The following is a 12,779-nucleotide window of genomic DNA, read 5'->3' on the forward strand; positions in this document are numbered from 1 at the left end:
AAATTCTTATTTACAACTAAGATGATTATTTTTATTTTTTTCAAGTGGTCACCCTGCATTCTTCATACTAGCTTGTCCATCATCCATCTCTCTCTGTCTCTTATCTACTTGCCTTGAAGTTATCCGTTTTCTCTCTCTCTCTCTCTCTCTCTCTCTCTCTCTCTCTCTCTCTCTCTCTCTCTCTCTCCCAGATGCCTTGAAGTTGAAGGAATAGCCTATGCCATTGCCAATAAACCAAGTTCTAATCTGAGTCTCATAGTTTCCTGTTCATCAGTCTGCTAACAATAATATTAACCACTATATTTCAAAGCACCATATGGGGAACTGACTTTAACATGTGGCATGCAATGAAATTCTCATATACCATTTGACAACACAAGGGAAAGAGGACCCATCCCAAAGTTTGTTTGAACAACATTCCTCAGAAGGACATAGACCAAACCAGAAGTTGCATTCCTCATTATTTGAAGTTTCCAACTATTTCCCAAGAATGCTGAGATCTTCCAAATAAATGTAATACAAAGGAGTTTGCGGGTGAACTTCAGAAATTAACATTATAATATAGAGCTAAAAGGGGACATCAAAAGCATAGTTAAGTAAGCAAACTCTGGTTTTATGGATTAGAAAATAGTGGGTTTCAAACTTAGAAAAAAAGAAATTATAGTCAAACTTAGAAAAAATGTAGAATTGTGAATCAGTCTGCAGCCATTTCTCTTACATTCAAAACAAAAATAACAACTGACTTTTCATTACAGTGAATTCTGAGGGGCTGGTGGGCTTCAGGTGATTTTTTTTTTCTTACCTTACAAACCTACACCTGAGTGTTAGCCCCATGATAATAGTGGCACAAAGTTCCATTGTCAGACCCATGATTGTTCACATCCACATAATCCTGTAACATGAACAATTTGTACCACATAATCTAACACATGATTATAGGACCTTACAATGTTTTACAATCCATCGGTACTTGGTAAATATTTGCTTGTTGATTTTTTATGATGGTATATTGTCTTGGTTTCTTGACAGATCATTTTCTGAAGTATAATTGTCTCCCCTAAAGCATTGTAAACCATGGGAGCCAGGGATAGCATCTCCTTTTATAACTCTTCCTTCTCTTAATATTTAATTCTCTGTGGGACACATGGCAATACACAAACACATACACATACTCATGTATGGGTGCATATTATTTCCCGTATAAAATGAAAATTCTGTGAATAGTCAAATCAATTTTGTCTTTGTATCCCCACCACCTAGCAAAGTACCTGGCACAAAGAAGATATTTAATAAATTCTTGTTGTTTAATTAGTTGGAGAGGGTACTCTAGGATAAACACTTGAAAAACACTTAATAAACATTTATTAAGTAGTTATGATATGCCAGGCACTATGCTAACAACTAGGGAGACAAAAAGAGGCAAAAGATAACCTCTGCCCTCAAGGAGCTTACAGTCTAATGGGAAAGACAACAAGCAAACAAGCTATATACAAAATAAATAGGAAATATTTAAGAAAGGGTAACCACTAGAGTTAAGAGGGGTTGGGAAAAGCATCTTGTAGAGGATGGGATTTTAGTTGGGATTTAAAGTAATCCAAGGAAGTTAGTAGGTGGAAATGAGGAGGTAGAACATTCTGGCCATGGGAAGGAAATACCCAGAGCCATGAGATGAAATGTCTTGTTTGTCAAAGAGCAATAAGGACAGTGTTACTGAATTAAAGAATTCATGGGGTGGCGAAGAGTAAGGTGGAAGAAGGCTGAAAGGTAGGAGGAAATTAGGTTATGGAGGGCTTTGAACACCAAGATGAGGATTTTGTATTTGATCCCGAATACACTAGGGAACCATTGCAATTTCTTGCATGGGGGCAAAGTGGGGTGACATGTTGGATCTGCACTCTAGGAAAATAACTTTGGTGGCCAAATGGAGGATGGACTGGAGTGGAAAGAGACTTAAGGTAGGTAGACTCACTAGCAGGCTATTGAGATAATCCATACTTGAGGTGAGGCAGTCCTGCACCAGATTAGTAGCAGTGTCAGAGGAGCTAAGTGGCATACTAGAGAGATGTTGCAACAGTAAAATTGGCAGACCTTGGTAAGATATTGGGTGGGGGAGAGTGAGAAATAATGAGGGCTCAAGATGTCACTAATGTTGCAAGCTTGAGGAACTGAGAGGGTAATGTTGTCCTCTATAGTAATAGGAAGGAGGAGCTAAGAAGGTTTAGCTTAGGTGATGATTTCTATTTTGGACATGAGTTTAAGAGGTCTACTAGAAATACACCTTGAGATCATTGGAAAGGCATCGGAGGTATGAGATTGGAGATCAACAGAGAAGCTGGGCCAGGATAGGTAGATTTGAGAATTGTCAGCACAGAAATGATAATTAAATCCATGGGAAATTATGAGATAATCAAGTGAAGTAGTATATAGGTAGAAGAGAAAGAGGCCAGTGCAGAACTCTAGCGTCAGAGAGTGAGATCTAGAAAAAAGCAATCCTGAAAAGACAGAAAAGGAGCAGTCAGACAGTCAGGAAGGGAACCAGGAGAGAGTTGTGTCCTGAAAACCTAGCGAGAAGAGAGTATCAAGGAGATGATGATGAACTGTGTCAAATGCTGCAGAAAAATAAAGGAGAATAAGGATTGAGAAAGGGTCACTGGATTTGACAACTAAGACATCATTGGTAAGCTCAGAAAAAAGCAATTTCTGTGGGCTGATAGGACAGAAGCTGGATTGTAAGACATTAAGAAGAGAGGGAGAGACAAAGTGGAAGCACCTAGTATAGGTAGCCTTTTCAAGGAGGTTAGTCACAAGGAGCAGAAGAGATACAGGGCAATAGTTAATGGGGGATAGAGGAATCAAATGAAGTTTTTTTTTTCAAGTTAGAAAAAGACGTGGCCATGTTTGTAGGCAGTGGAGAAGGAGCCAGTAGACAAGAAGAGATTAAAAATAAGTGATAGAGTGTGGGTGATAGAGAAGTAATCTGTTGGAGGAATTGGAATGGAATGGGATTGCTTGAGTGGGTATAAAGGTTAGCTTTGGTAAGGAATAAAGCCACCTCTTTCATGTGAGATAGCTAAATCAGAATGTAAAAAATGATTCTACAGATTAGAATAGTCAGAAGAATATCATAAAACAAAATTTTATAAAGACAAAGATGAAGTTCTATGCTTGGTTGGGCAATTCAGAAAAAAAAAAACAAAACTATGATTTTAGGGCCTATCCTGGCACAAGCTGTTTCTATTGTAAATATGTAAGTCCCAACCCTTTCCCCACCCCCTATTCTCGATCTTCCCTATCTGGAAATTTTCTTTCAGGGAAATTCTAATTTCTTAGCCATTTGGCATAACTCTGCCTATAACTTAGGAAATAGGAAACCAATCAGATAGACCTGACCAAGAACCATCCTTCCTATAAATGTCTGACCCTTTTCCTCATTACCTTTATAACTTCCAGGAATAGGGATGTCATAGTCACATAGTATTCTGCTTTTCTCAGATCTCATCTGGAGGATTGTATTTATTTGGGGCACTAAAGGTTTAAGAGGGCCATTAATAAACTGGAAAGTCTGGAGGAATATAATTAGGATAGTGAAAGGCCTTGAATCCAATTCACAGGAACATCAGTTGAAGGGACTGGGGATGTTTAACTTGGAAAAGAGAAGAGATATAGGGAAGATATAAAAGCTATCTTCAAGTATTTGAAGGGTTGTATGTGAAATAGAAACAGATTTGTTTTGTTTGGCCTCAAAAGATATAAATAGAAACAATGGAAAATGTAAACAGGTAAATTGAGGTTAAGTGGAGTGGGCTACCAGGAGAACCCTTCCTTGGAAGTTTTCATATTAGTTCACAGCCATTATAATAAGTAATAACAAGTATTTATGTAGCATTTGAATGTTTGCAAATTTTCTTCTCAAAAACTGTAAGAGGCAGGTAGGAAACAATATGAGCATTATTGTCCCCATTTTATAGATGAGGAACTAAGTAAAAAGTTGTCCATGATCATATAATGTGTCTGATGTACTGGATGTCATGTCTCCTACTTCCAAGATCAGTTTTGTAGCTGTTACACTTTATCTTCTCACTGTATTACATCATTTTTCCATTTTATTAAAGAGATGAAGTAAAGTTTGAAGAAGCATAGCAACTTGAGTTACGTTGACTCTGGTATAAATGGAATACTTAGAATATAACAGTTCAAAAAAGGCTTTACTTGAGCTAATTGCTGGTGGTTTTTAGGTAGCTTCTTTAGAACACAAAGAGCTGCCTAGCGTCTCTTGGGTAAACTCTCAAAAATTCTCAGTTCTCTATTAAGTGGCAACCACTCTCCAATGGTTCTCTGGGTCCTAGATCTTCATTTGCTTCAGGTTAAACATCAAGATCAGGGGTTCTTAAGTCTTTTTGTGTGTGTCATGGACTCTCTTTCAGGTTGATGATGTTTTCAAATACATAAAATAGGGAATTACAAAAAAAAAGATTAGGCTTACATAGAATTATTAAAATTAAAAATAAAAATAAGCTCAAGAACCCCATGTTAAGAAAACCTGAAAAAGAGAAAAGTTCTCATCATTCTGGCCACACCATAGGGAATTAGTCCCATTCTTCTTTAAGTGGCTTTGTTGATGCTGTGCCAAAGTTGAGTCAATTTGTAGCACTGAAGAATATCTTTCTCTCTTCCCACCTCTCTCCTTTCCCTCTACCTCACCTTCCCCATGTCTGTCTCAGTGGACAGGGATCTTTGACAGATAAAAACTCTCTGACCATAGGAAAATCACTAAACTTCTCTAAGCCTCAGTTTCTCAAGCTGTAAAATATGGATAAGAATAACTACAGATTTATTGTAAGGAACAAGTATTCATTGGATACATATATATGTATATATACATATATATGTCTCCATATGTGCGTATTTAAAAATATGTACATCATATATATGGGTGTGTTTTCCATGCAAGTGTGAACTGTTATTCCTTCTTCACCAAAGCCCTATTTAGATACCTCACTGGTGTTGTGTTTAATATTAAAGGTAGGAAAGGAAGTAGCAAGCTTGGAGTTGAAAAGGCTGAAATCATTCCAGTTTTTTTTTGTTTCCTCCATTTTAAACATTGTATTTGTATAATCAGTTGATTCTAAGCTTTTCTTTTCCCATAAAGCATAGTTTTTGTTTTGTGGTTTTTGTTTTTGTTTTTTTTGCAATGAATGTTCCAAAATGTTTCTGTGACATCATAATTGCCATTTTATGTCCTTGCTTGGGCAATACTCAATTGTGCACACTGAATATTGGTATGTTACACATTTCCCTGGGTCTGGTATGCACTTGAGAATTTATCCAAAGGGCTTATTTCATAACTTGACAGAAAAAACTTTCTTTTACACTTTCCTGATTCTTCGTGGAACCCACATCCTTGAAGGAAGCATGTGGTGCCACTAACTTTTTTTTTTGCCTTAATGCTTCCCAGCACCTCCCAGATCACAACCTTCTCAATGCTGCACATTTTTAGTATGCAGAACACATGCCCCACTTATTTCACATTGGTCAATGGACATGAGACAACTTTGTCCTTTGCATATTCTCCAGGCTGCTTTTTAACCCAGCTTCTATTCATTTCCAGTACACACAGGGAATCAGGGAAACCTCTCTCAATACTTTGAAACAACTGGCTCCAAAACAAAACAAAACAAACAAAAATTGATGGGGAACAAATGGAAATAGTGAATTAGTCACTAGAATCAGCAACAAACATGGGGACTTTTTAAAAAAAATGTGTCTTATTGTTCATTTAAAGCAAGTACATTAGCCATGAAAGTATAGTACAGGGTTAAATGTTCAGATGTGTCTTTAGGGGGAAAACATGTCCAAATACTGTCTTTGACAGATAGAAACTCTCTGACCATAGGAAAATCACTAAACTGCTCTAAGCCTCAGTTTCTCAAGCTGTAAAATATGGATACGAATAACTACAGATTTATTGTAAGGATCAAGTATTCATTGGATATATATGTCTCCATATGTGCATATTTAAAAATGTGTACATCATATATATGGGTGTGTTTTCCATGTAAATGTGAACTGTTATTCCTTCTTCACCAAAGCCCCATTTAGATACCTCACTGGGAAATGGATGATACCCAGTGATTCCGAAGTTATGCCAGTAGTTTCTAAGTTTTGGGAAGTACTAACCAGGTAGAAAACTTTAGGTACTAAGTTGGGAATACCCAATAATTTAGATGCTTATTATCCAAAGACCAGTCTACCTAGAGAGAGTCATAGTTAAAGGTTGTCCATCAGAGGATGATTTTTTTCACATTAGTATAAATCACTTGCTTCAGGGTAGGGGTTTCAGTCAGCAGTGGTGAAAGGAATAGTCACACTAATACAAAAAGTTCCTTGAAGTGTATATGTTGTAATACACATCTATTACTTTGTCAAAAATTTATTGTTATACAAACTACTAAACAATAAGCAGTATGTTTTAGTAGGAAGAGCAATGATATAGAGTTGAATCCTGGGTTCAAGTCTCCCCTCTGACACATTACTTAGGGTAAGTACATTTACCTCCATGTACCTATTTCCTCCCTGATAAAATAAGGGGGTTTTCTTACTAACTGTGTGGCCCTGGGCAAGTCACTTAACCCCAATTGCCTCACCAAAAAAAAAAGGAGGGGTTAGTTTAGATAGACTCTAATGTCCTTTCCACCTTCAGATCTAATATCCTAAAAAGGATCTATGATGGTAAGAGGGATTTTCTTATGCAAAGAACAATAAAGAAGTTATTAACTAAAGTGGAATACCTTTCTCAACATCTTATGTCATTGTTGGCATCATATTAAATGCTAAAACAATTAGTGAATCATCAACTACTCCATTAAGGACTGCTTTTCATATACAAGTTGTCCCAAAAGTCTTAGTGTAGTTTTGAAGCCTTAATAACTTTAAACTACACTAAGACTTGTGGGAAACCTGTATAGAGAGCAGAAAAGGAAATGGAGATTTACAGATTAAGTACTTAAGTATTTAATAATATTTCAAAACAATTTGCATCTTTAAAATTCAGATAAAAGGTGGATATGATCTAAGGCCCTAAAATGTGGGAGTCTAACTAATTAGCTTTTCATTCCAACCTTTCTTACAAGGAATTCAAAGCATTCAAGTGATCGTTACATCTCAAAATCTCTTAATAAAATAATAGTGTCAATTACTTATGTGCCTGCCCTAAAGAAACATTAGGTCACACTGAAGGTCATGGCAGGTCAACAATCTAAATAATGAAACAATATCTCCTAAAACTATTACTTAACTATAAGATGCCCATAAGGCTCCTCAGCACTGGATGGATTAGGATGGCATACAAATGTAGTGAGACAGACAACAGCCCCCACATCTGGAGCAGTGCAAGCCATCTGTTTCAATAACATTTAAGATACTCAGTACATTATGTATCATCCTAGGAAAAGGGATGTAAATTTTGAATCATTCTACTAGACAACTGGGTTATTTTATTTACATAATCAAAAACAAGAATCCATTTTACTGAACAGAACTAATTTCTTGAGATCTTATAGTTAAGGCCATGGAGTGATATGAGTGATAGAATTCTTTTTGTTGTTGTTTAATACAAAGTATCTTCTGAATATCTCTTCCATGCTTGCCTGTCTTCCTTATTTTTCTTTTCCCCTTTCTTCATTCCTCTTTCTCTCTTCCTTCCTTCTTTTCTTTTTTCTTCCTTCCTTCCTTCCTTCTTTCCTTCCTTCTATCCCTTTTCTCTTCATAAGTGCCTAGTAGAGTACATGGCAAATAGTAGATGATAAATAAAAAGTTATTGAATAAATTATTGATTGAAAAAGTCCCCAAATATGTCTCAATTTTATGGTTTAAAAGTTCTCAATGAAACTGGTCAACAGAGCCTTTCCATACACCCCCATAAAGATATAATAGATTGTCCTTTATCTGAATTGAAATGGTTGACTATTCCCCCAAATTTTAAAGGGTCTATTTGTACATATTAAGGATCCTCTTTAACACTGTATATTTTGTAGTGACTAACAAGGTTAAAGTGGTCATCTGTTAATGTTTAAAATTATAAGTTAAGTCTCTTCATTCAGCAGAAAGCCATTTATTGCATTTTCTAATACACAATTATGAAGAAACATACATGTAATAAATAGTCACCTTCAAATAACTTTGTTATATATTTTAAAAATAGGAGAAGAAGAAGAAGAAGAGGAGGAGGAAGAAGAAGATTTATTTAGTACTTACTATGGGCCAGATACTTCCTATTTTCAGATGGTATTATTTTCCTTAATGACTTGTTTTTATGATATGGGCTACAATCTTGGTTGATGAATTTCTTATGCATATCAGGCAAACCCAAAATAGATATGATCTGGCCATTCTACTAGATGCCTAGGGAATGTGATTAAAGCCAGAAATCGTTGTCTTCTGGCCTGTGAGTCAAAGAAAAAAAGGTAGAAAATACAAGGCTGTGTTGTCTGGTTACAGCCTGCATTTGCAAAATCCTATGATAGGTCTGCTCTGATATTGATGGTAACCATAGGAAAAATATAGTCATGAGTATTAATTGAATTAATAATTTTAACTACTTTGGTTAGACATGTTTTTTGAAAGGACATTAAATTGTCTTTAACATCATCCCACCAACATATATTATATACAATGCAAAGTATCAGGTTTTCGGCTAGTGTTAATCCTCTGGATGTTTTAAGGTTATTCAAATAAGATCTAAGGTTTAGCATGCTTTAATCGGCATTCTCTGAGAATCAAGAAATAGTAGGGTTAGTGGAGATAGATAAGAAATTTAGAAGAAAGGCTTCACATAAATTCTGGCATGGCCAGTTTGGTTAAAAATTAAAAAAAAACAAACACTTTTTTATGTTGCTTTAGTTAGACGTCTTCTTTGGAGAGAGAGAGAGAAAGAGAGAGAAAGAGAGAGAGAGAGAGAGAGAGAGAGAGAGAGAGAGAGAGAGAGAGAGACCTAGTAAACCTTCTATTGTTTAAGTTTTCCCAAAGATAGCTGTGTTCATATATTTGTGAATGCTGTGTATGCATATATACACACCTATAAAAAGTATATTCCATTAATAGGTTTCAATTGTCTTGTCAAGGTCTTCTCTTTAAGGATTTTTAAACCTCATAATTTAATAACTGCAAATGGAGTGAGTCAACTGTATTTTGATCTTTATATTAATAAACTCCGATCCAGAGCTAAAATTCTCAAAGGATGGAGTGCTATCTCTTTTGTCCTCCTTTTAATGCTGAATGTAAATTGACCCACTGTACATTTTCAGATCAAGCTTAGAGCTCAATTTTGATTTGAGCACATTCAAACTCTTTAAAAACGCAAGTCCCATTCAAATGTGAGGTTTTCACTGCACACACAGCTCTAATCAAAAGTAGAGCTGTATAGAATGGTTTAAATTTAATCCAAATCTCGGTGAATTTCATGAATCTGCCTACTCAAGCTTTACATGAATGGGCTCATAAATGCTATTTCTGCTTTAATGCATGATAGATTGCAGGCTGTGGCTGCTTCTGGGCCTCACAACAAATACCACAAACTTGAGTTTGCCTCTGCTTTCTTGGGGAAAAAAAATATATATATGTATGTGTATATGTGTATATACGTATATATGTATATATACATGCACGTATATACATGTATGTATACACATGTATATACACATGTATATGTATACATATACATGTGTATGTATGTGTGTGTATATACACACATATATGCATATATACCTGCACACACACACACACACATATATATATATCTATATATATCTATATCTATATCTATATCTATATATCTATATATCCCAGTAAAAATAAAATGTCTAATTGCTAATGGCTAATAAACATGTAATTCTTCCTGAGTATTTCTAGAGGCAACTAGCTGGGGTCACAGGAAGCTAAATTGAATAACTGTTTATACATCAAGCACATTTCAGTATATTAAACAATTGGCCAAATGCTTAGGTGACTACCTCCCCCACTGAAAAAAAAAGGCTAAAAAGATGAGTGTAACTAGCAATCTATTAAAATGTATAGCCAAGGAATGGCTTTCATAGTAGTTGACAAGCTTGTAGAAATGGGAAGTCCTTTAATGCATATTTCTAATCTATATTCTAAGAGCCTGTGATAAAAAGTGGGATGCTCATTCAAAATTAATTGTCTTATAATATAGCATTACTTGTCAAATAGCTAAATAATGAATTTACTTTCAAAAGATAAATGAGACTAATATATAAAAATTACCTTTAAAACCTAAAATAAACTCAAACAAATTGATCTTTCACTAAAGATTATACTATGAAAGAAGGAATGAAAAACTGAGACTGTTTGGAAAAGCTTTACAAAACTCTACTCCTAAAAATGCCCAAGTGCTCTGGTTGACAATTGAAACAGGGCACAATATCAGAATATCAAATGTCATAAGGTGAGATACAGAACTAACATGCAACTCATCATAGGGGGCTATCATTTCATAGGTCATTTTATCAGGTAGATCATTTCTAAGAGACAACTTTTTTTAACCCTCTCTTTTCTCTCCTCTTTATTCTTGGTTACTTTCTCTTTCAAATAAAAATAAGTATTAGATGTTGCCATGTTCATCAACTAGAGAAAGGATACCTAGAGCCAAACAGTGAATATTGTCAATTGACTATACTTATAAAATAAATAGTCTGTCAAATCATTTATAATAAAATTCATATTTAGAATATGTAGTTTGGGGGGACATGGTAATTTGTTTTAAAGTTCCCAACAAATAGTTTCATTTTCCACTCTTCTTTAGCATGGAATGGAAAAAATGTTACCATGATTTATACAAGGTCACAGTAGAATGGAGGTAATTTTAAAACAGCCATAATGAAGTAAATGTTTTCTTTCATTCCAATATGTATGTTCACATGAATAGTTTGTTTTTTTCCTTCAAACTATTGGGGGTAGGGAATAGGGACACTAGAATAGAACTATTAACTCATATTCATCACAGAATCGATCTTCCATGGGGTCCTGTTGCTGAATGGTTCTGTGGAACAGTACCCTCTTTGGGTTCCTATCCCAGTTCTAAGTAAATATGTCTCATTAAATCTGACATTCCATTCTACAGAGCTTTCAATCTAGTTTGGTTTTATGAAACCATCTCTTTTACCATTACTAATGTCACTTAAAAATAGCCCAGAAGCTATGATTGTATCCAGAAGGAGAATAAAAGTAGGTAGGTGTGTTTTTGTGGGTGTTTGTGTAGGTGTATGCAGAGAGGGTATATTTGGCAAGGAGAGATCACAAGAAAATAGCGGGTTTGAGTATCTGACTTAAGCACAAGACTTGGCTAGATTTCTACTACTTTAAATGATATCTACTCAACATAAATTTATATCAACCTAAAAAAATGTGAATTAAGTAGGCAAAATATGAGCTTTGTATTGATAAATAGTTCACTAATATTTAAATATTAGGATAACATTAAATATGCTTACACTATAATTATGTATTATTCAAATATTAAGTGTTACATTATCAATTATCAAAATATTAAGTATTATAGCAATTCAAAACCATTTTCCCTTAAAAGGGTTCATGGAAACCAGCTTTAGGGGTCTAAATTGCCTCTGTGACTTGTGTCTATAGACCTACAGTTGCTCTCAATGCCGTTTCTCAAACATAACCCCTGCTTCCTATTCATAAGCACAATATACAATGGGAAAAAATGATGCCTAACTAAAAACTAAGGACAACATCCTTGCTTAAATGAATATTAGTCTCTTATCATCATTCAGGTTCTAGCCCTAGCAATCTACATCTGAGCTGGCATAGGTGATAGCATGGAAGTTTTTGGTTTTGTACTGCTGCCCTCCCTTACTCTCTTCACACAACCCCCTCATATACTCTGTGTCACTTTTAAAGAAATTTTCTACTGCTTTTTTCAGTGGTTATTTTTATTCCCCCCACCACCCATTTTCCATCCTTCTTTCATCCCTACATGAGAGATTTGGACACTCTTCATATCCTTAAGCATTACTTTTACTTTTAGGGTGTTTAGTAGATTTCTCAGAGCTGAAAAGATTATTATTTACTAGACCAAATTAAATTCAATGCACTTATGTTATCTTGCACTTTCATTTTCATTTTTCTCAATTTACTTAAATGTTGTCTCTTTGAAGTATATAAGGGAAATAAAAGGTGTTTATGTCTTCTGTTCAGATACACACAAAATATTTATCTCAGGGACTTCATAGACAAGTACAATGAGGCATTTGTAATGTCTGTTTACCTGATGATGGAATCATTCCTAAATGATTTGACTGTAATTTGAAAATGGTGGTTCTGGCAAAAGGGCAGTCACCAATGTTTCCAACCCTGACCTTGTGTTGAAATGTTGAATCAAATCATGGAAATTTGGGGAATGAATAAAAGAGAAGGCAAAGGGAGTGCTAAGAATGGGAAGGAAGTAAACCTCACAAAAAAAGAATTGGAGTCCTATTTGCTCAGAGGCAAAACCATTGCATTTGTGATCATTTATCTAGATAGTATGATTTCAGTTATAGAGGATTAATTTAAATAGGATGCGTCTTTTCTACTTTAGAACACTGATATGCACTGCCATCATTTGAGAGGGCATTTGAACGTATAACTAAGTAAGTGAATTATGGGTGTTAAAGCATGCATTAAGTATTTATCATCTATCCGGCACTGTAATAAATGCTGGGGATTGAGATACAAGAAACAAAGAGAGTCTTTGACCTTCAGGTATT

The sequence above is a fragment of the Vombatus ursinus genome, unplaced genomic scaffold, assembly GCF_900497805.2.
Source record: "Vombatus ursinus unplaced genomic scaffold, bare-nosed wombat genome assembly UNPS02014791.1, whole genome shotgun sequence".
Lineage (NCBI taxonomy): Eukaryota > Metazoa > Chordata > Mammalia > Diprotodontia > Vombatidae > Vombatus > Vombatus ursinus.